The 26,623-nt window shown below is 38.1% G+C and overlaps 1 protein-coding gene across 2 annotated transcripts in view; it reads right to left on the bottom strand.

Annotated features, from left to right (window-relative positions):
* Window positions 1–26,623, bottom strand: part of Hwt (heavyweight) — a 115,113-nt gene that overhangs the window by 47,237 nt on the left and 41,253 nt on the right. Inside the window, exon 1 of one of the 2 annotated variants that reach the window (XM_070305165.1) lies at window positions 22,135–22,244. The exons of the other annotated variant lie outside the window; for it this stretch is intronic. The gene's annotated coding sequence lies outside the window, so the exon portion shown is untranslated. Of the gene's footprint in view, window positions 1–22,134; window positions 22,245–26,623 lie in introns of those variants that run through there. 2 annotated transcript variants of the gene reach the window in all.

Genomic DNA, 26,623 nt, shown 5'->3' with positions numbered 1-26,623 from the left:
AAAATATTTGTAATTATTTATAATTCAAAAAATTCTGTAAAACTCGTTTTTAATTTCGTATAGTGACAACGTAATATTGTTATCAACGAAATCGCGTAGTCATGATTAAAGACCGATGCTAAAGCCCAGATAACGAATACGTCACGAATTACACACGCAAAGACACTTCACGCAAGTGTATTTGTAGGAACGGGTCGATTATCGGGGTTTTGTATTTTCATGAAATTAAGCAATGGGCGTGATTATCGACATAAGCACCGCGTATTTGCATCTCTTATGGCTCTCGAAAACTTATTCATGTTTTATTTGAAGAGTTGTTGTACGTATAGATAAAAACGTGCTTTAAGTATTTATTTTAAGCTGTACTTATGTTAGTCGTAGCACGCTATTCGTGACGTCGCGAAAAATATCATGCAAATTTGACTGCGGTTTTGTAGCGGCAGGAGAAGAGAGAGGAAAGAGAAAAATGGTAGTCTTTGGATAAACCTGCTCTCCGATCAAAGCCGTGATCTCTTCCCATTGCGCGAAACAGCCTCGCTAAGCCGAAAAATAAAACCTGCATCACGGCTTTGTCCCTCCATAAGAAAATCAATACTCATGAAAATGTTAAAAAATACGACTCCAAAGAGATCGTGCTAACACGATGTTATAAGTTTCCAGCTCTTCGTAAAATCATCACAGCATTACATTATTACTAGTCGAAAATAAAAGAATAATTCAGAAAATCGAATAGTTCGATAAATTGAACATCTTTTTGTTGCCAGAAGTGAAAACAATTATTCTGCAAGTAATACCGTTACCGTAATTACATTGTATATTTAATGAAACAACTTGAGAAATAATTGCTCACGATATACGTCAGACATCATCAGTTATACCTCATTTTCACGCGTTAGACAGAACATCAGAAGAAAGCTTTTAGGAAATGAATGTTTGCAAATACCCATGCTGTGTAAATAGTAATTGGAGTAACGAGATATTAAGCGCCAAAGTACATGGATAAATTTAATATTCTGTATTAAACTGATGAATTGCCAGAAGGTATAAATTTATGATTATGTTTTCAAGCAACAGGAGCCAGTAATATCCGTAACATCATTATCTATATTAACGTGTAAAATAACGTGTAAAAGAATACGAAAGACTGATTGTTAATTATTTGCTCATCAACATGTTGATACGCAATGCCGTTCAAAAAAAAGTCATAATCGTAAAAGCTCTGGCTTCTAATTAGCTGAGATCTCATCATATACTGTCCTCAAAATCCTCATCGCACCGAGACGTAACTTTATGTTTCATAAAGCCGAGCGTTAAAAATATTTTGCGCAAGTAGGATCAAGAGAATGTACGAGGACAGAACTTTATTCTCATCTCTATCCCGTCTCTATCCTTCTGGCTTAAATATATATGAGTTATATACAGAGAAACATAGTTTTCTGCTTTTATTATTACTTAAAACGATAATATTTTAATCATACATTGGTTATATTAGTGAAAATATAATAAATATGAAAATAAATTTATATTCAGTTCGCATTTTCGTATTTTCTCGTCCGTGACGAGAATTCAATGTTACAAAAGAAGAGAAAGAACCATCAGCTTTTTTCAATGAGAATTTATCGCGGACGATAATTTACAGTCAACTACGATTGCGAGCGCACTCCTCTTAGAGACGGTTTTTAATTCCCGTCGTCGTTGGCACGCCTTTTGTTCCAGTATTTAGTTCCGGCCAGTTTGTGAGCATCCGTGGAACGGAGAACCCCTCTTGTATTCAACCCCTAAAACCACCCCTTAACCATCGCCGAGCCACTGTCTGGCCGTGCGACTACGCGTATATATGTAGACACGTATATCTATATGTGTATGGATCCGCTCCCGTCTCTCCAACCGCTGTCCAGCAGCGAATGGAATCACGGGAGCACGTGCAGGTTCGTCGGATTAAAGATTAAAGGATTTAAGGGGAGAGCGGAAAAGTTGCAAAAAAAGAAAGTCGCGTTAATGATATTGAGAAGCATCCTCGCAAAGGACCATTATCGTTTGACTTCATTTAGGTTTCCGAAAAATTTTTCTCAGATCCCCCTTCTCAACGCCAATAAAATGTTATTATATATAAGAAGTATTTAAGTATCTAAAACGCCGAGACAAAATAATAAATTGCGTAATTTTTGAGAAATTTAATATACAATAGTTCTGCTGATATTTCTATGTATAAATCTTTAAATAGATTAAATCCACGTAGAAAATGAGTATTAAGATTATAAAAATATAGAAGAGAGAAGTTAATTCTCTTGTCGAGGATGAAGGAAAAGGGCGAACCTCAAAGGAAGCGCGACAAGACTGGAACAATTTAAACAACGATTCAACCACAACTTCTAAGGGGGTGGCACGCAAACCCCCGAGAGCATATCCAGGCAGGAGTAAAACCGTGCGACGTCGGGACATAATTGACGGTAGAATTAGCAAAGGGACATCATTGCTTTCCGTCTTGCGTGCGGTTGACCGCCAAAAGGACCACACATCTCTTTCTTTCTCCCTCAGACATCTCCATCACTCGTGACTGCCTGACGAGCATGAAAATTTCGAAAACGACGAGAATGGAAATGGACACGCAGCCACCCCGGATCTCTAACTGGTTTACCGAATTACGTCGAGGACGAGATTGGATTTGACTCCGTCGTGGTAGCTAGTTTGTAGCTCGTGTCGACTAAAGCGAGGAGGGAAGTAAGAGAGTTACTCAGTCTACGAGCTCGAGCAATTTGCCAAAATGTACGTCGCCTCTTGTCTCTGTTCTAATCGACCTCGAGAAAACGAAGAATCGATAAGGTCGTGCCTTCGTCGCGTGGGGAAGCAATTCCGCGAAATTAAAGTGTCAGACCCAACGAAATGCGTTGATACAGCACGCAAAAATCTGAAACTTGAATTAAGTTGTAACTTTTCTTCTACATTGCATTCTATATAAATAAGATTAGACATAAGATTATATATATATATACATATTTATATATAAAAATTAGAATATATAAAATAATGAAAAATATTTTAGAAAGAAATACTCACACACAAAATAAATAAATCTGTTTGCCAAGTGTATTATAGTATTATGTAAAAGAAAATGACGAGATTTCAGAATTATGTAATATTTGACATAGAAAGTAATACACACAGATTTTCTTACTACATCGATTATTTTCATGCTCAATACTTTTTTTGAAATCTGTCTGAATCTGATGCGGAAAAGAGCAATAATACTTGTACATACATATAGTGCAGTTTTTTTGTTTTTATTGCTCTATTATTGTCACATGAAAAAGACGATCATGATTAATGATCAGCAAAGCGAGAAGAATGTTTTGCAGAAATCCCACGGCTTGTGAGAAATCACCCTATCATCTGTAGAACTCGATCTAAGGAAAACACTCCCGCAGCAAATATCCCTAAATTGCGTGTAAATATCTTCTGTATCGGATCTTCAGGTGGATCCTCAGATAAGGGGTGAATATCCGTAGGGGGTGTTCAAAATAGAAGTGGCGAGGGAACCCATGGAGAGATTCCGAATACCGTAATATCTTTTCATATCCCGCACGCAAATATTGGAATTTGTAAAATTCTTTGCTGAAAATACGATCGTATGCAACGATAGTATTACCGTTAAAACGATTTAAGAAAACACATATCTCTCGTGTATCATTGTTTATTTGAAAAACACGATCTTATAAATAAAACTGTGATATAACATAAATTTTATATGTGTATTTCGAAATTCGAGAAAATTTTTATTGCAATGACTACCATATAACTTTAACGAGTATAAAGCTCAACACATGATGAACGAAGTCGCGTATATTTTCATCTCACGTCGCTTTTAATAGCGACGCGAGAAGATACATTTTGCCGGCCCCGGCGGAGAATCTGGGAAAAACATCTCGCGGCTCGTCGTTCGACGATAATTATTGCCCAGGCACGGTCGGCTTAATGAAATAACTCGGTAACCTTCCCCTTTCCTCTATACCGCGGCCAGTCGAGTCCGTCATTGCCGTCTGTTTGACCAAACGCAGGAAATCAAGCCGGCCCAGCGCGATCCGCGATACAGTGTACAGGGACTGGCTTTGGCGTCACGTCGAAGGGTAGACAGATCGCTAATGAAGCCACCCGGTTCGTTCGTGCGCCCACAATGTCCTCTATCGTTTTCCTACGCGGGAGACAGGATATTTATACAAACTGCTCTTCCGTGAAATCGGAACGCCTCGAAAAAACACATTAATAGCGTAACATGGATAATTTTTGCTTTCTAACATTCGTACTCTGTTGCGAATAAAGAAATAAGTGCTTGCACAATTTTTTACATTTTTTTATTTAATAGACAATTATCATCATTGATTTATATATATCTCATTTTGCGAAATAGGATTAATATAATATTTAATATTAAATACTCCTACAATTCGTGTACGCATCTGGATCTTCTCCAAATTCTTTGCAACCTCTCCCGAAGTATCTATGGAGGACCGTCAGGTCTCTCCCTAGTCGCGGATTCCTGGCTGTTACCCTCGATGCACCCTTCAGAGGCTGCACAGCAATCATTTGCATATCTGCTGTCCGTAGTGCGGCGCGTTCCGCAAAGGGCAACCAAATTCTATTATCGAGCTACGCACGCGATGGCGATCAAGAGGGGCCCGCTAAGTGAACGAATTGAAAAAATAAGGAGGGAATTTGAGCGAGAGAGAGAGAGAGAGAGAGAGAGATGAAAACGGCTTACGGATGATACAGCTGATGGAAGAGATCAAGCGGCAATTGCAATCGCTATAAGGTAATTACCACCTATACTTGTGTATGCAAAACGTAAATCTACTTAAATAAATTCTCATTAGAATAAAATATTTTTGAAGTACAAACGTCATTATATTGCATATATTACAATATATTGTATCAATAATTGAAGAGCAGATAACGATAAGCCTCGTCCTTCGGTAACATCGCTTTGTGACTTAAAGAAATTCAAAAAAAGTCATGAAACTATGACATAAAGTGAAAGATATGACATAAAGTTTTACACACGGTGTAAATGTGTTTCTTATGGCGGGCATATCAATCGATATGCAAGCAAGTTGAATACGCAAAATCGAATAAAAATAAGGTTAAAGCAGGAGCTACTTGTTTCAAAGGGCACATAATTGCATTCAGATAGTAGCCAGACTTCTAAGTAGCAAGTTGCCCACTGTCTAACGTAATTAAAACTTCCGTCTCGCAACGATCCCGACCGTTTCATTTCGTTGGTTACTCTTAGTCACCGTCCCCCTAATTTTTAAGACAGTTAATTGTGTGTAAGCCAAGACCCTATATCATCTTAATACAATATAATAACCTTCCATTTCATATCAAATTTAATAGGAAGAAGCCGATAAATATATTAGTCAAATGCTATATAAATTATTTATTATAACGAAAATTATGAAATAAAAACTCACATGTATCTATATAAATCTAAAAGGAAATCAATAAAATAAATAGACTATTCCATGAAATAGACACGTAGTCATTTAATCACAGAAAAGTTCTCTGCTCGATGAGTCGCACATTTGCTTTCCTTCCAGGATTGCAATCGGACCTAATGAGAAAATACACTTTCGAGAAGACGTGACAAAAGGGCGCGTGGTGTTAATGTTAGCCACGTCAGCAGCGATCCGAATTAATTCTTCAAATGAGAAATCCCATCTTTCTCAACACGTTCGTACATATTGTGAAAAAAAAAAACCATACATGCATCGACTCGTACACGAACTCTGTTTTTTTTATTCAATGACAAACATTTGCGACAACTTAAATCTGTTATTATATATCGACAAGTGTGCAAAAAAGACTTTGTGCAAAGTGCTCTATAATATCGATATTTTATTATATTAAGAGCGAAAAAGATACGTTAAAGCTCTTAGAAAGAAATATCGATATTTTCGTCTTAACCAAAATGTGAAATCGCTCTTGATGTACCATCCTCAGCTTCTCGGAGAGAACAAAGTCCTGAAAAAAGGCAGTGGAACGAGAGAAGGGGGATTCGAAGAAAAGGCGCGGGTGTGCTGGATGTAATGTAAATGGGAGGGTGACGCGTGCGAGGGTCTCATAAGACACGCGCTTTCTTTTCCGCCCTCGTCTTCTTTTCCATTTTTTCTTTCTTTCTCATATTCCGCGAGCCCGTTCGAATCCTTTTGCGTGAATGAAAGTCTTGCCGAAAAAAATGAATTCACTTCAGAAAGACTGCTGCCTTCGGACACAACGCTCTTGATCCTCTCCCCTCTTCATCTCTACTGCTTTTATTCTCGTTTCCGTGGACAATCATTGTATTTCTTTTTGGACGGCCATTGAGAATCGCGTTTATTGTTAGTTATTATTCTTCGCGTGACAGCATAATATTCCGGATTATTTATTAAACTTCCACATACTTCCCGTATATAATTCTCTTCTTTTTAAAAGAACGAGATCTTTGTCACGCTAAAAGGATACGTAATCATTTCACGAGACAAGAAATCCTCTATTTTGTAACAAATTAAATATTTTTTTTGCGATCAATATCTTTTTTAATAACTTATCTCGTAATTAATTTTCACAAGGTGACAATTATTTTCTGTTTTTAATACTTTCTTCTCTAATATATTATCCGATATCTTCCAACAGCAAATCAAAAAGCAAAGAAGATTACCAATTTTTAATCACACGATATATTGAGAGGTGAAAGATAATATTTTTAGTCACAAGACGTTATATCGAAAAAAGGATAATGTGGAAGATTAATTAAATGCCAATATCATTTTTCATTTTATCAAAATATTAATTTGTTTTTCAGACAAAGTTATTTGTCAAAGGGACATTCGTGTCAAAATATATTTAATCTCTTTGCACACTATGCTATTGTATTATATATGACATCCATAATACTAATAGAATCTTCGTGTTCTCCGAACAATATTGTGTTGGCGCGATGGAAAAATGCCGTCCATTACTTTCCATGGTTCTTCAGTTCCCCGCATCGATTCATCTTCCGGAATATCTCGCGAAAAAACACAACGATCTGTCGAAGGAAAAACTTTCTGACCATTATCATGTTCCGATCAACCAATCGTTCGAGCACTTTGCGCGACCCAGGTATCTGGAAAAATCTTCAAACAAGAACGCGAAATGGACCTTCGCACGACACGGTACAAAGTACGTTGGTCCACGAAACTCTTTTCCTTCAACTTATTCTTTTCTTTTCGAGAGTATTTTCATCTCCCCTTTTATAAGCGCGAAAATTGGATTAGGAGTTCAAGAAAAGTTATATCGGAAGAAGAAAATCTCGCAAAATATTTAATCGAACGAATCGCATGCACTTCCGTTCACTAACATCTTTTGCAAAAAAAAAAGAAAAAAAATTTAGTCACATTGAAATTTGAAAAATAGATCTTAATTATTTTATGTTAAATGTTTGTCATTGAATTGGCATTTACAATATTATTAAATTCAGAATATTTATTAATTATCAGAATTCGATTAATCGATGGACATTTTTTTAACGAAAAATACCAATCGATTAATCATCTTGTGTGTACAGAGACCAAGAACAAACATTTTCGTTCAAGCAAGAAACATTCGGGAAGCTTAATCCTCTACTTTCGATCCGGGAATTAGCCGAAGGAGTTCGTTATAACGCGTAATTAGAAGATTAAAGGATAAGTGCTTTCTCTTGAACGTCTCGCGTGCGCATTTTACCTCCTTATCAAGAAATGAGCAAAATTTTGTGATTATTGATCTGCCGGCGAGCTTTCACAACAAACTCCTTTGCGACGCAAATAATTAACCGCTCAATATATTAGGACTGCACTTGAATGCTGAGATTGATGCGTTGAAAGACTTTATTCGAAACATTTCTATGGAAATAATTGTGGGAGCAATGGGAGGGTGAATGGGGCCGATGCGATACTCGAAAAATTTGAAAATCTTCTTTCTAGAAACCGGAAGTTTCACGGGATTGGATCACGTCGATGTCAATATTCACGAGCGAATATCGTAGTGGATTCACCGTTTTTTTATAACCGTCGACATCGGCCAGAATTCGATATGGGTCAGACATTTATAGAATTTGCAAAGCACAGATGGTTTTATTTTCGTAAAGTCACAATTTTATTTCGTAAAGAAAAAAAAACCGATATTTTTTCGTTTGAAATGACTCAAATATTATTATCGTAAAATATGTATAAATGTGCATTGTCATCTTTTTAATATTACTTTTTGATACGCGAGACTATACAAAAAGATCGAAATAACATTCAACTATGTATTGACACATTCCGCACGTCATCATAGTCGCATGAATGAGAGCACGAAAGTAGTTTGTTAGCGTGTCGACATCGTTGAGCCCGATTAGCCCGGAACCCTTCCGGTATCCTTCCGTAATAATGTATTCGCGCAATGTACTTCCAGCAGTGGAATAAATCGACCCCTGCGGACCCACTTGTTTGGAACCCTTTGATACCTAACGCGGACGTCTCTCTCTTTGTTCTCTGATACACGAAATTTGTCAATGACTTACCGCGTAACCGACCCGATCAATTGTCCTGCTTACAAAGATTTGAAAATTCATGTTAATAATCAAAATTCAATTTTCAATGCATTTTTAATAAATCTCTAATAAGTCTCAAAAAAAACATCTTTATTTAATATTATATAATATTTTTATTTTTAGTTTCAATTAGCATTATTAATTTTAAAATTAAATTCTTTTAAGAGAAGGATAATACCAAGAAATGTACGTCATATCATTTAAAAGGACTGCTGCTATTGTTCACTCTTGCGCGAGGTTCGAATTATCACTGAGGGATGAGTCATACCCTTTCTGTCTGTTTTTAACCCGTCGTGGCGTTGGAGGCATCCGGGGCGTCGCGAGGGGTTGGAGTTTAATCTAACAACCCCTGGCTCACTTTGCATGGCCAGGGCGGCACTGCGCAAGAAAGAGAAAGAAAGGACGAGAGAGAGAAAGAGAGAACTGCCCGCAAGGGGTGCGTTTCCCTGACTGCCCCCAGGGCAAACTATCGCGATAACCTCGGACGAACTTCTGGTATGAATAACGTTTGCCATGAATTATCATTACACGGCACGAGCCTCTACGCACCTTACGTCAATCGTGGGAGGGTGAAGGTCAAGCGAGATTACGAATCCGCGATAAGTAACGCAAACATCAAGGATGGGCAAGTCGTAATGATTGCTAAATGAAAAAGAGAAAAGAATTTAATGAAATCATGTAAAGAAAAATTCAAGGTGTAAAACGCTCTTTGCAGAATTATTGAAATATATTTTATAAAGCAATTAGAGATATTTTTTCATAAGAGTCAATAATAAAAATGCAAGATAATTTTCTTATATTTTGACGCTCGTTTCAAACGCGACCATTGGCTTTCTATGTAACGCTGTAATGTAACGGCATACCGCAATCGGCAGTGCTCATTCAACATTGATGCATTTTCAGCAATTCACGACGATGCGAGTATACCCCGAGGATCACATTCGTCTATTCGAAATGGCAAAGCAAGGTATCCGTTCGAAGGTATGTTGGTCGCGCAACGCGTCCTGAGATTTTCGGCGCCCGACGCCTCTTATCTGAATTTCGATCACGCTGGATCCGCGCCAAGGTGGTGACGTCATATCTGGAATATATTTTGGAGAAATCAATACGCGTGTGTGTGCGCGCGAATACACGCGCGTAATGCGTACACACCTGCGCACACACGTGATCGCGGAGGGTTCGCCGAAAGGATGACCCATCTCTGAGATATTTCACGGTCTGCATTGATTTCGTATCGCATTCATCTAAAGAATTTTAAAACTTGAGCGATCTTTTTTTCTCTCATCACTGTCGCACGCACGTGACACGTGGCGGCATCGAATGTCAAGGGGAAAGCACAAGATCGGTAAAACGAACCATGCGCATCGCTCCACCTCAGACGGGTGGCACCCTAATTCTTCGAGCTGATATCCCATGTCTATCGATAAGGCGAGGCGCGTGCGGTGTATACAAAAACTATTGCAAACTTTAAGGGCATATAAACAAAACTTGTGGATAAACAAACGTCGTTTAATCAAAAACTTTTAAGCTGATATCATAATCTAAAAGTATATATATATACATATATTGTATATATGAAACATCTATCTTATTTAAATAAATTTAAGTATAATTTTTTTGAGAAAATCTTATTAAGAGATATAATCTCTCTATCAAAAAACTGATAAAAATTGAATATAATATATACATATATATAAAGACAGATTAAGTAAAAGAGACGTAAGCGTCTAGTGCATTTTTCTCTGAGAGCAGAACGTGAATCTCCGCAAGTGGTACGATAAATTCTTCTTTAGGAAGTCTTCTGCTTCTTAAACGATTTCAATGTCAAAGTACAACATTCCATTCTTTCTTAAAAACTGGATGCACGACGACAGAAAATCATTTGCGGTTGTTGTCTACGCTCGGAAAGCGCGGCGTTTATGAGCTCGAGGATAATTTCCTTGCGATCCACCCTCGACGGACGATTCGAGGAAGCTTTAAAAGTTTTTACGACACCGACGCGTCTTTGCCCTACGCCCTTCGCGGCTGTCATCACCGAGCGGAAGCTAATTAAGGCAAACGAGGAATGCGAGTTGCAGCTGCAGGAAACGCGTGCTTCTCGATCCAGGGCGGATCACGTGGGGGAGAATTCCGCCCTCCGGATGCCGCAATCACGACTGCGGACTTATCGACGCGGAAATCCGAGACGCAATTTCGTCTGTACGCGAACCGTTTGGTCGGTTAACAAAAAGTCAGCGAAAGCGTCGAGAAGGAAATGTACAGTCACTCGGTTTTGTCAATAAGATCTTGATAAACGGTTTGTGTGTATCGCGACGAGATACGATGGCTTGAAACATACCGGTTGCTCATCGAAATCATTTTGCAGGACACGTAAGGGATGGTCGTATCATCCACTCTCATGGTGTAATGCCACATGGCACGGCATTGCTAACGACGTATTTAACGGAACCGAAGGCGCACGACAAAACATTGTCGGCATGTGCCATCGCATACGCGGTAATTGCTCCGTACATGTATACATACATGATGTAATTAGTTTATAATTGAAACCCTCGCAACCGCACAAGGCGAACATAAATCGTCATGGAACTTGTAATCTTCATTCGAGATACATGCTAAATTATGCGAGTAACATAAATTGTAGTGGAATGTAAGTTCATGCAACATCAAGGATGCTTTTATTGCTTTATATTGAGTTGTTGTAAAACTGTAAAGTCGCAATCAGTCTGCTTAGAAATTAAAATTTTCGTTTAATATATACATATATATTAAATATTTCTGTCGAAAATGTAGAAAATTGCATTCGTAGAAACGTTAAGCAAAAATGTAATGTCGAATCATGCCGATCCATTAAAGTATCGCATCGATAGTTTCTTCAGCAATCACTTGACCCGACATGGTATTTCCTTCTCCTTATTCGTAGAGTGCTGCATTACTTTGCCGGAGAAAGCTTTCCGGGAAAGCAGCAGCCGCTAGAGAGTAATATTCAAAACAGCAAGAGTTACCCCACCGGCATTTTCCATCCGAGCGGATTGTCGCGTGTATCGTCGCGACGAGAATATTCGCCCATGTTGATTCCTGCCATGTTTACGTCAAAAAGAGAAGACTTGTCACATCGCAGCTTCGACTCTGCATCCCTGGACGCATTCGATTTCCATGTAAAAATTGCGAGAAACACGGACAAGCAAAAAAATTAACGTATCACGCAACAACGTTTCGATAATTACTTTCTCGTCACTTCGCGTTGAGGAGCGTTGTCAAAATGTATTTACCATTAAGCTCCAAATTTACAATGCTCTATCGCGAGGTTAATTCCTTCCTCGTAGGAAGTTGTTTATATCTTAAATCTCCAGCTAGTAGTAATGTTTATTCAAAGTAATACAAACTTCCGCAGACTGAAATTGCGAAGGCACCGCGAATAGAAATGTTGTGGACGTTTGAATGAAACCGTAACGCGAGTTGAAAATTGATTTTCTTGAAGAGGAAGCTGTAGAGTTCCCAAAGCGGCAACTTGCTCGTACACCATCGTGACCATCGCGAGGGTAAACGATAGCCGACGAAGAGATGCTTTCGTACATATCTTTGATTGCATTTGATGGGACTGAGAAAAGTCATTTTCATGCTGGGAAATGAAAAATTTTTTTTACCTCTAGTTTTACGTAATATTAATATTACCGAGATATTCCGTCACGTAAAAACGTTATACTTTCTCGCGACAAATTCCGTTACTTCTTACTTGATGGAAGAAGTTTCCTTGCTTCGCGATTTCGACAGTACAAATAAATGAAACATTGATAAATCTGCAGATAGAGCAATGCGTGCGTTGCTAATCGACTCCGGTACCGAAAACAAATTGAAGCTTTGTCTTGTAATTTTTTCACAAATTTACTTCGGGTTTCTAATGTAGTAAAAAGCCCTCGCTAATTTCATTCTAATTATTAAAGTGAAGAAAGAACAGATGAATGCGATTTGTCACATATTATAGAATTCATAGCACCATAGTTTATGATTAAACCGCATATGCGCGATCTGTACAAACCGTATAGATTAACAGGAGCGTCTGCTCTTAATCAGCAATTTATAAGCGTCTTGGCTCTTCTCTCAGCGTCTTTTTACCCTCTCGACGGATAATCAGCGAGTTCCCTTGAGCAAATTTGCCCTTCCCGAGCCGGCCGGGAGGCAAACACTTCGGCGAGCCTCGCTAAATCCTCAGAATACACTCGGGCAGATGAGCTCAACCGTAAGAGAAGGGACGTACGATTTCCTACTCGACGACACGGCAACGACACGAATCTCTCTCTCTCTCTCTCTCTCTCACTCTGTCTCTCTCTCTCTCTCTCTCTCTCTCTCTCTCTCTCTCTCTCTATCGTTCTCTTCGTCTTTCATAGCAATTGACCGCCGCGTCGCGCTTGTAAGATCCATGGGGTTTTCCCGGGACATCTTAAATCTATTGTCTCGATTCCGTCGTATACTACTCTCGCCGAAAATCCCCTATGCTATTGATTTGGATCTCTGTACGCCACCGTTCAACCGACTTTACGATCGTTTAAGGCACCATTCGAATCCACGGAATTCTTCGACCTCAATTATGGACACTAGCCAATCGGAAAATAGCTCTTGAAATGCCAGTCATTTCGGACACATATGATCGAGCCGAAGGGAGAACGGAACCCAAAGAGAGAGAGAGAGGGGGGGGGGAGAAGAGAGAGAGAGAGAGAGAGAGAGAGAGAGAGAGAGAGAGAGAAAGCTAGGGAGAAAGCACGCAAGCGAACATATGCGCAACCAGAGGGTTGGTGTGTTTATGATATTACTTAATTAGAACGGGATCGTAGACAGAATTGCAGGACAGAAGCGCACGCCATTTGCGTTTCGCATTACGAGCTACTTCCCAGGCTTCATTATGAGTTTATTCGTGCAGATCAAAATCGTGAATACTCGAGAGCCGGGTACAAAGATTATTAGAAGCATCATCGTGATAAATCATTCTTTTTAACCGTCAGAGAGACCGACTACACAAACTTTAAACGTTCGGATTATTTTAACCAGTAGTTAAATAGTTATCTTCGGTCTTACTTAGAGCGCTTGTTTGGCAAAACGAATTCGCGTCCTTTTTTTATCTTTATTCAACTGCTCTTGACAATACGGAAACAGAACAAAGGGCAGTGAAGGATTTAAGATTGAAACGTGAGAGGGAAGAAAAATGAGGCCCCGTGCTTCTCTCCCCGAAACAAATACCTAGACGTTATTCAAGGTTTCGTTTCATTGCGATGCAAAGTCAGAGCAGCGCTATGATAATCAGAAGGGGACGACCGCGACATTTAGCAAGATTGATAATGGATTGTCACGGAGATTGTTATGCTATTAAGTGATGGATGTTAGAGAAAATCTGCATGCTTTCTCGATTTGCGCGACATGCAAATTTAAGGATGTACGTTGAAGAGAGTGCGCTTTCGCTATTTTTTTATTTAAGATATGAAAATTACATTAAATCGCACGAAAGAAAGGTAAAACATACAAAAATAATTGAATAAAAACAAATAATAAATGAATCAAACAAAATTAATTAACTTCAAATACAACTCGCATTAAGAGGGGATATGATAGTCTATTATGCGAATTTGCAGTAAAGGCTTTATTTCGTAACGAGTATCATTGAATTAACATAATATTTCCCGACGCATTCGAATGCATAATAATTAAGAGCGATTTAGCGAAATTATGTCGAATTCAATAGGTACTTGTAAATCAATTCCAGTTATAATTATTTGAATTTCTTTCACTCGTTAGTTCAAACTTATTAATGAAGTTTATTGCAATATTTTGTCAAGCAATTTCAAAATATTTTTTGCACACCGTATGAGAAAGATGCATAAATCAAACAAAATCGCAGCGAATTGAAAGCGAAAATTGCCATTGGAAAGATTCAAAAATGAAGGCCCGATAAAGAATTATCGGAAACAGCGGCACGTGAAAAACACACTCACCGGCGCAAAAAAAAAAAAATTGCACCCACTCGAGTTCGCGAAATAGGGGACGGGGGGTCGAGGAAAGCAAGGGTGGACGCGAGAAGGGGGCGCGCGTCGGCGTCGATAATGCGGAATCGCGCGTTCTGCAGGGATAAACAAAAAAGCAGAGACTGAGGCAGACAGAGCATTAATCGCGAGCGCAATCGATGCCCGTGATCACTTTAATCTTCGTCGGCTGTCGACGTGCGTGTGGATGAGCGCGCGTATATTGACGAGTGTGTGCGCGCTCTTTCGTACAAGCATGTTCATCGAACAGGAGAATCCGGCATATAATCAGAAACAGGGGACGTGATTGCGCATGGAATGATACGTATTGACAGATGTCATGCTCATGTATACTTGGCCGGTCAAAGCAAAGGAAAAATTATGGAAGGGACGAAGAAATGAAACTGCATTGTAAAATTAAAATCATTAACACATACCTTAATACATATAATATTCATACAAAAATATAATATATGTGTGAAAAGTTTAAGCCATCCTGTATTCCCTTTTAGTGTTTTCACGCCATTTCGTTATAATTTAATCAGATAATCGAAACGCCATCGTTTAATGTACCTTGCGTTATTTAACAGAAGTAATACACTGGCAGTCACGTCGTTGCATGATTATTATATCCTTTGGAACCTCGCATTCGCAGTTATCACCGATGTGATATGTGGTTTATCGGAATCGAGGGTTGCTGTCAGGTTGCAAGATTCCATCAGCGGAGAGTACGCTTCATACAACGATAGATACGCTATATTTCTGCCGATGAAATTCTGATATTCTCTCCCAAGGCAACCACACGTCAGACATTGCAATTGTTTTTTTAAAATACCAGATAATACCAGATAATTAAAAAACATATTATAAATGTTAGAGTTTAATGAAAGATTTAAATATCATAAATCATTAATTCAAGAGAAACTCTGTAATCAAATTTTAATTGGATGTTTTTAATTACAACATTCAAACATACGTATTCGTAAGAATTATCTTCTGACGATTTTCATGCAGAAATAATATTCACCTGAATTAAATCAAATAAATTTTTTTGATTTTATGATTTTTCTCTCAATTTATCCTTATAATTATATATACCGCGCATTCCCAATTATATGTTTTTCAACAAATGAGTTAACATATTAACATATAAAATATACAAAATATATTTTAAATAATTAAGAGAGAAATATAAATTATTTTAAAGAAACACGCGACAAACTCCGATGTTTTCACGCCTCTATCATTTGCGCAAAAAAAGACAATATCCCTAATTTCTTTAAGACTTCTTCCCCCCAAAAGCGGCCAGATGAAATCAACGAAACATAGGATCTGTCATGATTTCTCAAGCGTTATAAAAAAGCGCCTGACAGACGTTGCCGAAAGCCCGTCTCGCTTTTCATACGCATCAAGCATTCTCGACGCGAATGCTGCCGTAAGCGACGGAGTGGGGTGGAGATTCAAGGAGGTGGAAAAGTTTTTCTAAACTTTCTGATCCGTGAAAAGCAGCGATTAAGCGATTTATAATGCAACCATTCCTCCTACCTTTCGCCGGATCGCCCGCATCTGCCCTCTTAACCATCTTACACTTTCCGCGCCTACTCCCTTGGTCCCACCGTCTTTGCCATAATTCCCTTGACACGGAGGCTTTTAACGCTCACGCGATCGTTTTCAACGTTATTCGTTAAACAAAGGTAAAACGGAATGCAAAGAAACCGTCGTCCTCTACGCGCGGATGCAATTGCAACACGAAAAATTCGAGCGAATGTGTTGTCGCTCGCATAATCCCGCAGAAGTCACAAAGCTATTCGAATATCTTGCTTATATTATATCACAAATTTTATAAGGGATACAGATGTGTTTCGTCATTTCGCTAGGATACATAAAAAGCAGAGCTGACAGACTTATTTTGATCTCAAGATGTCCGTCGAAAAGTCCTCGATCCACAAACTTCTGTTACAACATCCCAAAACTTGTTTTATAAGATTTTGATGTGTGTTTCAAACTATTGTTGATAACAAAAACAGAAGAAAGTTTCTATGAAAAATCAATGTTGGAGCGTGGTCGTCGAAATTACAAGATAATACGCATGATTTATATGACTAGATAAAATTTATGACAAAAAGAATACGCCGACTGGATTAAGATAAGTAGTGTAATTAAGTAATTAAATTTCTCTATTAAAAAAATAATAACACTTTGTAAAATATGCAGTGTATCCCTGCCTGGAATAAATCGGAGAACTGAATTTAAATGCAACTCACGAACGGAGCGATTTCGAATGATAGATTCGGGATACGTCGACGCGAGAAAAACCGAATTACACGGTACGTTAAGGATGTCCTGCAAAGACATCAATCTGGATCTGGCCCCATTCCGATCTCACCCTCCAATCTCTCCGTGCAACTGCACCGAGGACACGCAATGACTCACGCGCTTTATTGCGCCTCTTTGCCGTCTACCGAAATCAATAATAGTGACATCATGCGGCGCGATTATCGCGGTGAAAATAGCGCATGAGCTGATTCAGCCGGTTCGCAATAAACTATTACGTAGGCGTTACACGTCGCTTTGTATTAGCAGTCATTGTTCCTCGCAAACGAAGTAGAAGAGCGACAGTTAATAACTAATAATAGCCACGACAAACTTAGTGACTATATACAGGTTGCCTCAGGCTCTTTGCGCGTTTTCTATCCATCATAAACGTGTTATATCACCGATCTTTCAAGACAATTAATTTCCTTCATGCAAAAGTTACATTCTATAATATATATAGAGCAAAAATATAATATGTTAGTATGACAATTTTTTGAGCATTTTGAGAGAGAAAGAGAGATTATCCAGAATAAAATATATTTACAATCAGAATGCACGTGTGAGTACACGTATTTTTAATGAATTGGATTAATGACACATCCGCTCTTATCCTCATTCCTTCGATTATTTTCAGAAACTAGGAAAGAGGCCGACGAGCCGCCGTAACGGAGTTGGAGTAGAGCCAAGTCGACCCGCGTCGTACAAAGATTTGACGGATCTTCCAACTTTTCAAGCAACTTTCCGCACTGCGGGGATTATCGGAGGTAGGATCGGAGAAGGACAGAAGCACGGCGGGATGTTGCAAGGATGACGACGATGATAACCGGAACGTCGGACAACGAGAGGAAAAATTACTTATCTCTCCAATGCCCCGATGTTTGCGTTTCTGATTGGCCAACACGGCTCATCCAGATCACATCTCTCTTTTTCTTTTTCTCTCTTTTTCCCCGTACTCCTAAGTCTATCCACGTCATCTTTTTCTTTCGCACCTGTTTCGTCAAATCCGTCATTATATCGAGGAGATAAAGTTTAACGACTTGCCATTTGCGACCCTCATTTGCCGACTTAACGACGCAATTATTTTTTTATCCTGTAAATCCACGCCTGATGATGATAGGCACGAATTATGGAAACGATGGTACGTGAAATGCGGTTTTCCAAGTTTTTAAATAATTACTGAAAAAATCTCTATAATGATATAAGAGATAATATTTTTTTATATAACAGATATATTTATTTATTTATTTATTTTTTTATTGTGTTAAATACAATATTTAAGAATCTGACAGCTATCCTTTTATAAATATTGCACAAACAACGCTTTATAACACTTGAATCTACATTGCCGAATAGAATTACAATTTATTTGCATTAAAATTCACAAAACATATCCCCTCGAGTACAAATCTTTTCATTCCACCCACCGATTACAAACAACGATGTAATAAAACAAGGAAAGTATCATACTGACAATGTTTTCGGCGAAGCATTGCGAATTTTTTAACGCTCGAGCGCTCAAAAGTTCGACCGCGAATGAATTTAGGGAGGTCGACAAGCCGCAAAGCACGCACAAAAGGAAAGCACACGTTGAAACGAAGAGAGTATACGAGAAGGAAAGAATGGCATTCCCGAAATGCAAGGGCGTTTTGGGTAGCAAGGGAGAGAGCTGGCTGTAACGTTAACGTTATATCTGCGTGTGTGCCGTGCGTATATTTTTTCTCGCCTCCGGCCGTCCCAAAACGCGAACCCCACGCGCATCGCTATAAATATGTCTCGACACTAGGCTAGGCGAGGATCGCGCTATTCCCATGGCGAAAGCCTTCGCCATCGATGCGTAACCGGTCTGATATATACAGTGCTTCGGGACCATCGGATGTCTTTCTAGCCGCAAACTTTGGTACGAACGATTTTTCGTGCGAAAATAAAAATAAAGACTATAGCATTTATATTGCACGCAACTTTCTAAATTTTAACATTGCATATCTTTGTAATTAAAATTTATACATAATATGCTATTCAAATCTACGCAGATTAACTCACAAAAAAAAAATAATAAAATAAAATAATAATTTATAAATTTTTGTTGTCTTATCTCTTTTCTAAAAAAGATAACAATTTTAACATCCTTGTTCGAAATCTATATCTATTCCAAATCAATTTAAAAATTTGAAGAAAAACATTCAACAATTTTTTTTTTTTTTAAGTACGTTGTAGAAACGAGCAAGGTAGTCCGCATCAACGCACAACTAGATTCAGTCATTTTATATCCTTTAAAATGACGATGATCGCTTTGCGATATCGTAAACTGGACTTCAATATCAGAATTAGTACCCCATGTAATGACGCATTATAGCGTTTATGATTTTATGAAAAAAAAAAAAAAACGCTACGTCTTAATATTCTCTAATTCATTCTGATGTAGCTATATATCGATTAGAATTTTAGCACTAGATATTTTAGTTCGAAAATAAAAATAAAATAATATTATAAAAAGATATTTTATAATTTACATAAAGACGTTATGTGTTCTTTTTTAAATATTAGAAGTCTACATAATATAGAAAACTACTAGACATATACGGAAACTCACTCAACTTCGCGCGACGATAAGACTTCATGTTAATGTCATATGAGTTCCTCCAAAAGAAAAGTTGTATGAGCACTCAGAGACAACTCCACTCGAAAACATGTCAGCAAATTGTGTTTGTCAGCAAAAGTTGGCGGTTGATATCTTTGTAAGGAAAATATGTAAAGCTATATATATATATATATATATATATATCTCGCTTTTGAAAATTAGATTCTCTGAAATAGATACAGACAGTATATCTCTGTACATATACGTGGCTGAAATCGAATTATTCATATATGTGAAAATTAATATACGCAAATAATAATATAGTATATTTAGATAATAATAATGCATCAAGAGAAAGAGAGAATTTATACATAAATTAAATTAATTTAATATAATATCATGTGAATTATACAAACTGCAAAATTAAGAAGGAATAATAAAGTAAGAATAATTTAAAAAAAAAAAAAATTTTTTTTGTTTCAATTTTAGCATGCTTTAAATTAGCAAGTAATTTCAGATAGAGTGCGGTTTGCAAGCGTGAATGTATCGACGCTCTCACTTGTAGAGATTGAAACTTCATTTTGAAATGAAACATGCCAGTAGTCGAGCGCTAAGCAACTTCGTTCTAAATGCAGAAAGTTTTGTCCGATGCAATCGGTTCATTCAAACAAGCACACATGCATGATGAGAGAATTCACATATGTGTCTCTGTAGACAGCAAGTTCACGCGGTGATTCTGTCTACCTTTATCTATATTTCTCTCCCTGACCATAGCATTCATGATACTTCCATATTTTCCAGCATTTTGCTCAGAAATAATTAATAATATTTGTCACGGCTTGTAGCCGTTTTAAAACAAAATATAATAATTAATTATTATAATGAATAGCAAAAAATATTTAAGAAGAGAGAAATGTCACGCATTTTCATTTTACATTATTATAAAATTCGCATGAAATATGTACGAATATATAACATTTCTTTATTCTGATTAAAGCTCTGCTTCTTCTTGATAATAAAAATAATATTTAATAATCCAAAAAAATATTAACGTAATAATATAACATACAGGATGCTAAATTTCAAACGTAACAGACCGAATATCTCGATAACTAAATGAAATATCGGACGTCCGGTTTTTTTTTATCCGTCCATCCAAAATCAAATTCTTTTTATCAAAATTTGCCCGCCTCGAAACAATACAATCTAAAAAAACCTGGACCTCGATATTTCATTTAGTTATCGAGATATTTGTCCTATTACGTTTAAAATTTAGCACCATGTATAATTTAATATGTAATTTAATAATGCCTTATAAAATATTTATAATAATACTAATGGTCGGTTATTGATCTAATTATTTGAAATTGATTCTATTTATGTACGTAATTTAAATAAAAACAATATATTTTGCAAAATAATATTCGATGTATTGAAACATCACGGAAAAAAAGGAGAAAGAGAGAGACTTTCTTCCAAAAGTATATATCTCACACGAAATATCGGTAATTCGTTCAACATATTGTGGATAGATATGCTGAAGACTATAAAAGAATGCAGTACTTTGCGACAGTTTTCTGTTAACGTGCAGCGTCCGAGAAAGTGTCCGAACTTTAAAGTTGCTTGCACAAACAGAAAACAACGTACGTTATGGCGAGAAAAGTTGAGCTCTCTCAATACGTTGTCCTATATATTCATACAAACTCATATATCTCATCGATGGCAAAAGCGGTCAGCGATTTGGGATACATCACGGTTGACACGGCAATACAATTATCCCCTCGAGATTTGAGTTTGCTCAATATTCTGTCGCGTACGCTGTTTTACCAGTCGTGGACAATGTTATCAAAAATAAAGATTGCTTAATTTAGTACCGGTGCGCGTCTTTAAATGATGCAAATTAAAGCACGACAGTGGGGGAATTAACGATTTCAGATACAATGTTAAAGGAAATATTATTAATCGTTAATCTTCATGAATACTTGAAAATGCTTCTTTCTCAAAATAGTAAAAAAATATTGACAAATTATATATGCATTAATTTATAAAATTAAAACAAAAAAATCTTAATACAAATATACTACATAAAAATTTTATCAACCTACACATTTATATTAGTCGATAAAATATGCTAATGGCTTTCTCGATGACAGAAAGAAGAGTCAAGATGGTCTGACTTCTATATTTCAAAAATCAGTATATCTACCAATTTTATTGAAACAAACTGTCTGACAAAAATGAAAAAAATCACTTTGATAGAGTTTTACCATACACGTGTTGGCGAGTGCGGCTATTGCTGCAAGAACTATGCATCCCGAGACATAGAGTGCATACACTCCTGAGAGGAATCCGCGAGCCCTTTCGCCGGGAACAAATTGTCGAGAATATTATCTCGCGTTATTAAAGTCGACTGTGATAATAACTGGCTCACGACTGAAATTTTGCGTTCACCACCGAGAAGCGAACGGACTTAAGTCACAGCGAGTGATGACAGACGATCAAGCGAACGTATGTTTACACCGACATCAGATCGAACGTGTATACGTGCGATGACGAAACACACTTCTCGCGCTGTTAACTCGGTCCAGAAATACGGAGGGGCACGATCGCGTAATGGAGCTACTGATGGAGAATGAACTCACCTTCGTTGGTGGAATACAGCTCCCCGGGGCCCGGATCTCAGCGGCAAACCGGTGCAAACCGGACGGGGTGAGAATGTCGAGCACACAGGTGCAATATCTCCGATGATGCGGCTACGCCGCTCGAGTGTTCGGTGTGGACTGCAGACGAGGCCGCAGATGATATCAGAGACCTAGGGGAGCACTGCATGACATCATCGCGGGCCAATCCGTGCGAGTCCAGCGGGGCGCACGCGCCGCGCCTGCCACCCTTCGGCACCGGGGATGCTTGCGATATATCGCAATCGATTGCATCCCCGACTTCGCGCCCCCGACGCCGGAGCTCTCTGCTGGCGAAGCTTTACCCCCGGCTTTTGAATTATGGCGCCAAGTTTGTTTATGTCTTTGCATACGCGTCATCCCTTATATATTGATTTTATAGAATTTTTACAAAAAAAAAAGCTATTGTTTTTTAAATTACAATTTATTGATCTCAAATGAATTAATCTTGCACAGATTTTTCTAAGACTTTTCTGCCATTGTCAATAGTGTAATTCTCCAATTTTTGGGACATTTTGATATCATAATTTCATTATTGCAATTTTTGCTAAAAAATCAGAAAAATGAAAGTATCGTTAATAATAAACCTTGTTGAAAATATGTCATTACCAAAACATCTGGACTCCCCCATGAGATATACGTAACCGATATATCAGACTGATACACTTAACAAGAACACAGATGCAGTCCGAGCGCGCAACATGTAGATAACGCTTCCCACACTATCGGGATGTAAAGCAAATAGATAAGCGGACTGATGTCAAGTCAAACATACATATATAAATCTTATCGGAATAACGCTTACAATAAAAATATTTTACATATATCCCGACGCTCTTTTCTCGGCGTAGATAACAGGTAAGCTCCTTTGTCACCGCTTCGACAAGCTGTGCTGAAATATGTAAAATTATTCCGAGATTTTCGCGGTGCTGGGACTGGTTTACCTGTCGATGCTGGTTTTCGAATCCAGGACATTGTATTTCTCGTATTCACGAATGTCTTCCCCATTACAAGCTCGTGTAACACGCAAACACGCGCGACCGGCTGCAGGTGCGAAGAAGGCTCGTGGAGGGACATTATCATACTCGTGAATACAAAAGTATCTTCTTTGCAAGGCGCGAAATTGCCAGGGCGAAAAAGCGGGTCGAGCACCAACAGCTTCCGAAGAATGCTGCGAAATGGCAGGGCGAAAAAGGGCTTAATTTCCTGAAAAGAGTTTGCGACTCTTGTTGCCTTTGTGATTTAACAGCAAAAAATTCCGCTGCCACGTCCTTTCTTTCTGCTCTAAAAAGAAATCTACGGAGCGGACAGCGTCATGTAATCGTACGGAGAAAATAAATATTACAAAATTTCCTAACTATTTTCTCGAATACATGACGTATATGGAGTGATTTTACGGGAGCATTTATCAATTTCGGAAAAGCGTCTTCCCTCGTCAAACAATAAGATCCTGATACCTTCTGAATCGATTTTCGTTTCGTAACTTCGCTTTCGCGTAATATAGGGGAGTTCTGTATTCCGCGTATTTATGAAACTACAAGCGATACACGCGTGCCTACACATGTCGAAGTTTGTTCCCCCCCGAACTCGCAAACGTGGTATGAGGAATGGCCGAATTATGCGACATATTGCACGATTCAAATCCGCCCTATCGAACATAGTCGGGTATTTGAAAAGAAAAAGCGGTGTTTATAGGAACAAGGGAAATCTTTTCGACTCACTGACTGCGCGTTACTTTGTGCTACAAAGATAAATATCGTATCCGGCGATATTAAGGTTGAAAGATCCAATTCCATTTTAAAAATTCGTCGAAAGATAATCGCCAACATATAAAAAATTTAATTCAATCGGTGTAATCTATTTTGACCGATTACGGTTTTTGTTACTATCCTACGAGCTTGTGATAATTTCCTCGTGTAAAAAGCTCTAACGGGATCAAATTGCGGCAGCACAATGGCATTTCGAAGAAAAGATCGATCATGCTCTGCGCGTAAGCTGGAAATATGTTCGAATCAATCACAAAGCTAGTCGTAAGATTAAGCTGCGCAACGGCTTCTATTATTGATCAGCGATGCTTTACCGTTCGCTGAAATTCGCCGCACGGCCTTTCGGGGCGAGCGATTGGAGATTAAGTGGCTAATGTGCGGATGGCTAGCATTGCGGAGGGTATACGAAAGATAAATCAGCAGTTTTAGGAACGACTACTACAATCAAGCAGGGATTGAAGCCGATAATTACCAAAACACATATACACACGCTAAATGTTTTTAAATGCTAGGAAAGCATTAATATAGGGTTAATATTTTAATATATTATGTAAACACGTGCACGTTATGTTACGCAATTTTAATGCGTATGTTCAGCGTCTCAAATGAAAACCATTGAAAAATAGCACCAAGTATAACAGATTTCCTCGACCCTGACACTTAGCCTACTTTCCTGAGATGACGATGGTGCTTTTCATCAACATAACGAGCTATCTCGAAGTTGGACGCATCATAAATAATCACGTCGCGTGCATAAAATGACGATAATAAGCGAAACATACGCGACAAGGTGAACGAGATTGTGCGAATATTGCAAGCGAGATTTTCCGGAAAAATTTGATGGCGCAATATCGTCGCGAAAAAAGGGCAGCAGGAATAAATTGATGTCTTGAAAGAGGCTCAGGGTACTTGAATACTGAGCTGCCGTCGCGAACTTATTTCGTCTCGTTTTTCCTCGGTACCGTAACCGTACTCTCTCAATACCTTTCTGTCTCCCTGTTACGGTAGAGGGTGAATTGAGTGGCGCAAGAAAAATTTATTAAATATCCTCTCAGATCTTTGCATTAGACTGACATTCTGCGTTAATATAAATAAGCGATAAACGATAGACAAATTAATAAGCGGTTAAAAAAATATTGTCACATCATTAACAAGTTCTGCTTTCACTTTAACAGCAATTTTTTTAAGATTATTTACAAAGATGCTGGGAAATGATTCTTAAACCATTACTATTGTAAACAACTAAAATCATTACAGAACGTTGAATATCGCATTCAATTTGGGGTTCTTCGTAGTCACTATGCCATCACTGTGAGTTGCGTATTTCCATCTCGCAGATTTACATAAGTGACTTATGGTCAGCAAATATTACCCTCGTGGCAGAGGCACGGGGTCGCTCGGTCGTATCTTTGATGCGACGTTCACGCGGGGATTCAAATGAAGGACGGTCGTTACGAGATCCTGTATGGAATATCATACGAAAGTATTTGGTTTCGTTATTCGCACATATTCGCGCAATGTTTGCCAAAAAATCGAGTAATCTGAATTTCCTTATTTTTTAAACCATCTCATATTTATCTCTTTCTTATCGTGAACAGTAACAATTGATGAATAATAATATCATATAAACATTTTTATCAAAATTTTATCGAACTTCTTTCATCAAAATCACTTTGCACAATATTAACTAACAAAGTGTCTGTTTGATTCAATCAAAAACGCGATTGAAGATTCACTAGCTGCGCTATTGTAACGAGATATACATGCCCTATGATAATAATGAACAATTCTCGATGTAACCATTCAATTAAGAGAATGGTTGCGGCTTTCGATTATCCATCAAAATTGTATTCATTAAATGGAGAAAATCCATTTCAATTTTCGGATATCCGTATCCTCTTGCTCACTTTAATGACTGCTGTTAAAACACTTGTGTATCTCACTGTTTGCAAATTGCATTAATCCCACAGAGAGATAACGCTATCAGGCTCACCGCGTTTAAGATTAAATAATGCAGTATCAGCGAAATCTTGACAATGATGTATGCGAAAACTGAACGTATAGATTTAATTTGAAAATTATCGCGACGAAATTATTCGATATGTAACGCGCGCGCACGTATTACGCACAAGCACGTTGTCGATTTTTCATGTATAATTAACCGTCACCGCTTAACGAGCGTGCGATCCCACTCTCGCGATGAAGATCCATCGCGCGTTATAGCTCGTCTGACAGTTACATAAAAACGCGATTTTTTTTTCATACATATATACATGATGTCTCGGATTTCCCGTATTTTATCTACAGACTCCTTGAATAATTTCAAGTCGATCTTTTCCCGGCGTCTTCGAGATTTCCGAGAAGATGATATCAATTCTAATTTGGTCGAGGCATCTGTGCGTGAAAAAGAGAGCGGAAAATCTCTGTGACAGCCCGTATGATACCACGCGCAGAAACCGTATGAATGATCGTTAATTAATTCCAGGCACGGAGCTAGCAAAACAACCCGCCGGCAAAAAAGCACACCCGCCTTATATTTCCAATTTTTCACGTGCATATGTACGAGCATAATAAATACCAGCGGCTGTTACCTTCCAATGACGCGAAGTGCATAGCAACGAGAAGACGCATTTTTTTTATCTCCCCCTCTCTTTTTCGAAGCATATTGTTCCCCCAGCCAGGGTTTT

This window comes from Polyergus mexicanus, unplaced genomic scaffold (genome assembly GCF_030449975.1).
Source record: "Polyergus mexicanus isolate NDT 795.1 unplaced genomic scaffold, iyPolMexi1.0 SCAF_12, whole genome shotgun sequence".
NCBI lineage: Eukaryota > Metazoa > Arthropoda > Insecta > Hymenoptera > Formicidae > Polyergus > Polyergus mexicanus.
Note: the sequence above shows the minus strand (reverse complement) of the source record. Positions and strands in the feature narration are given on the sequence as shown.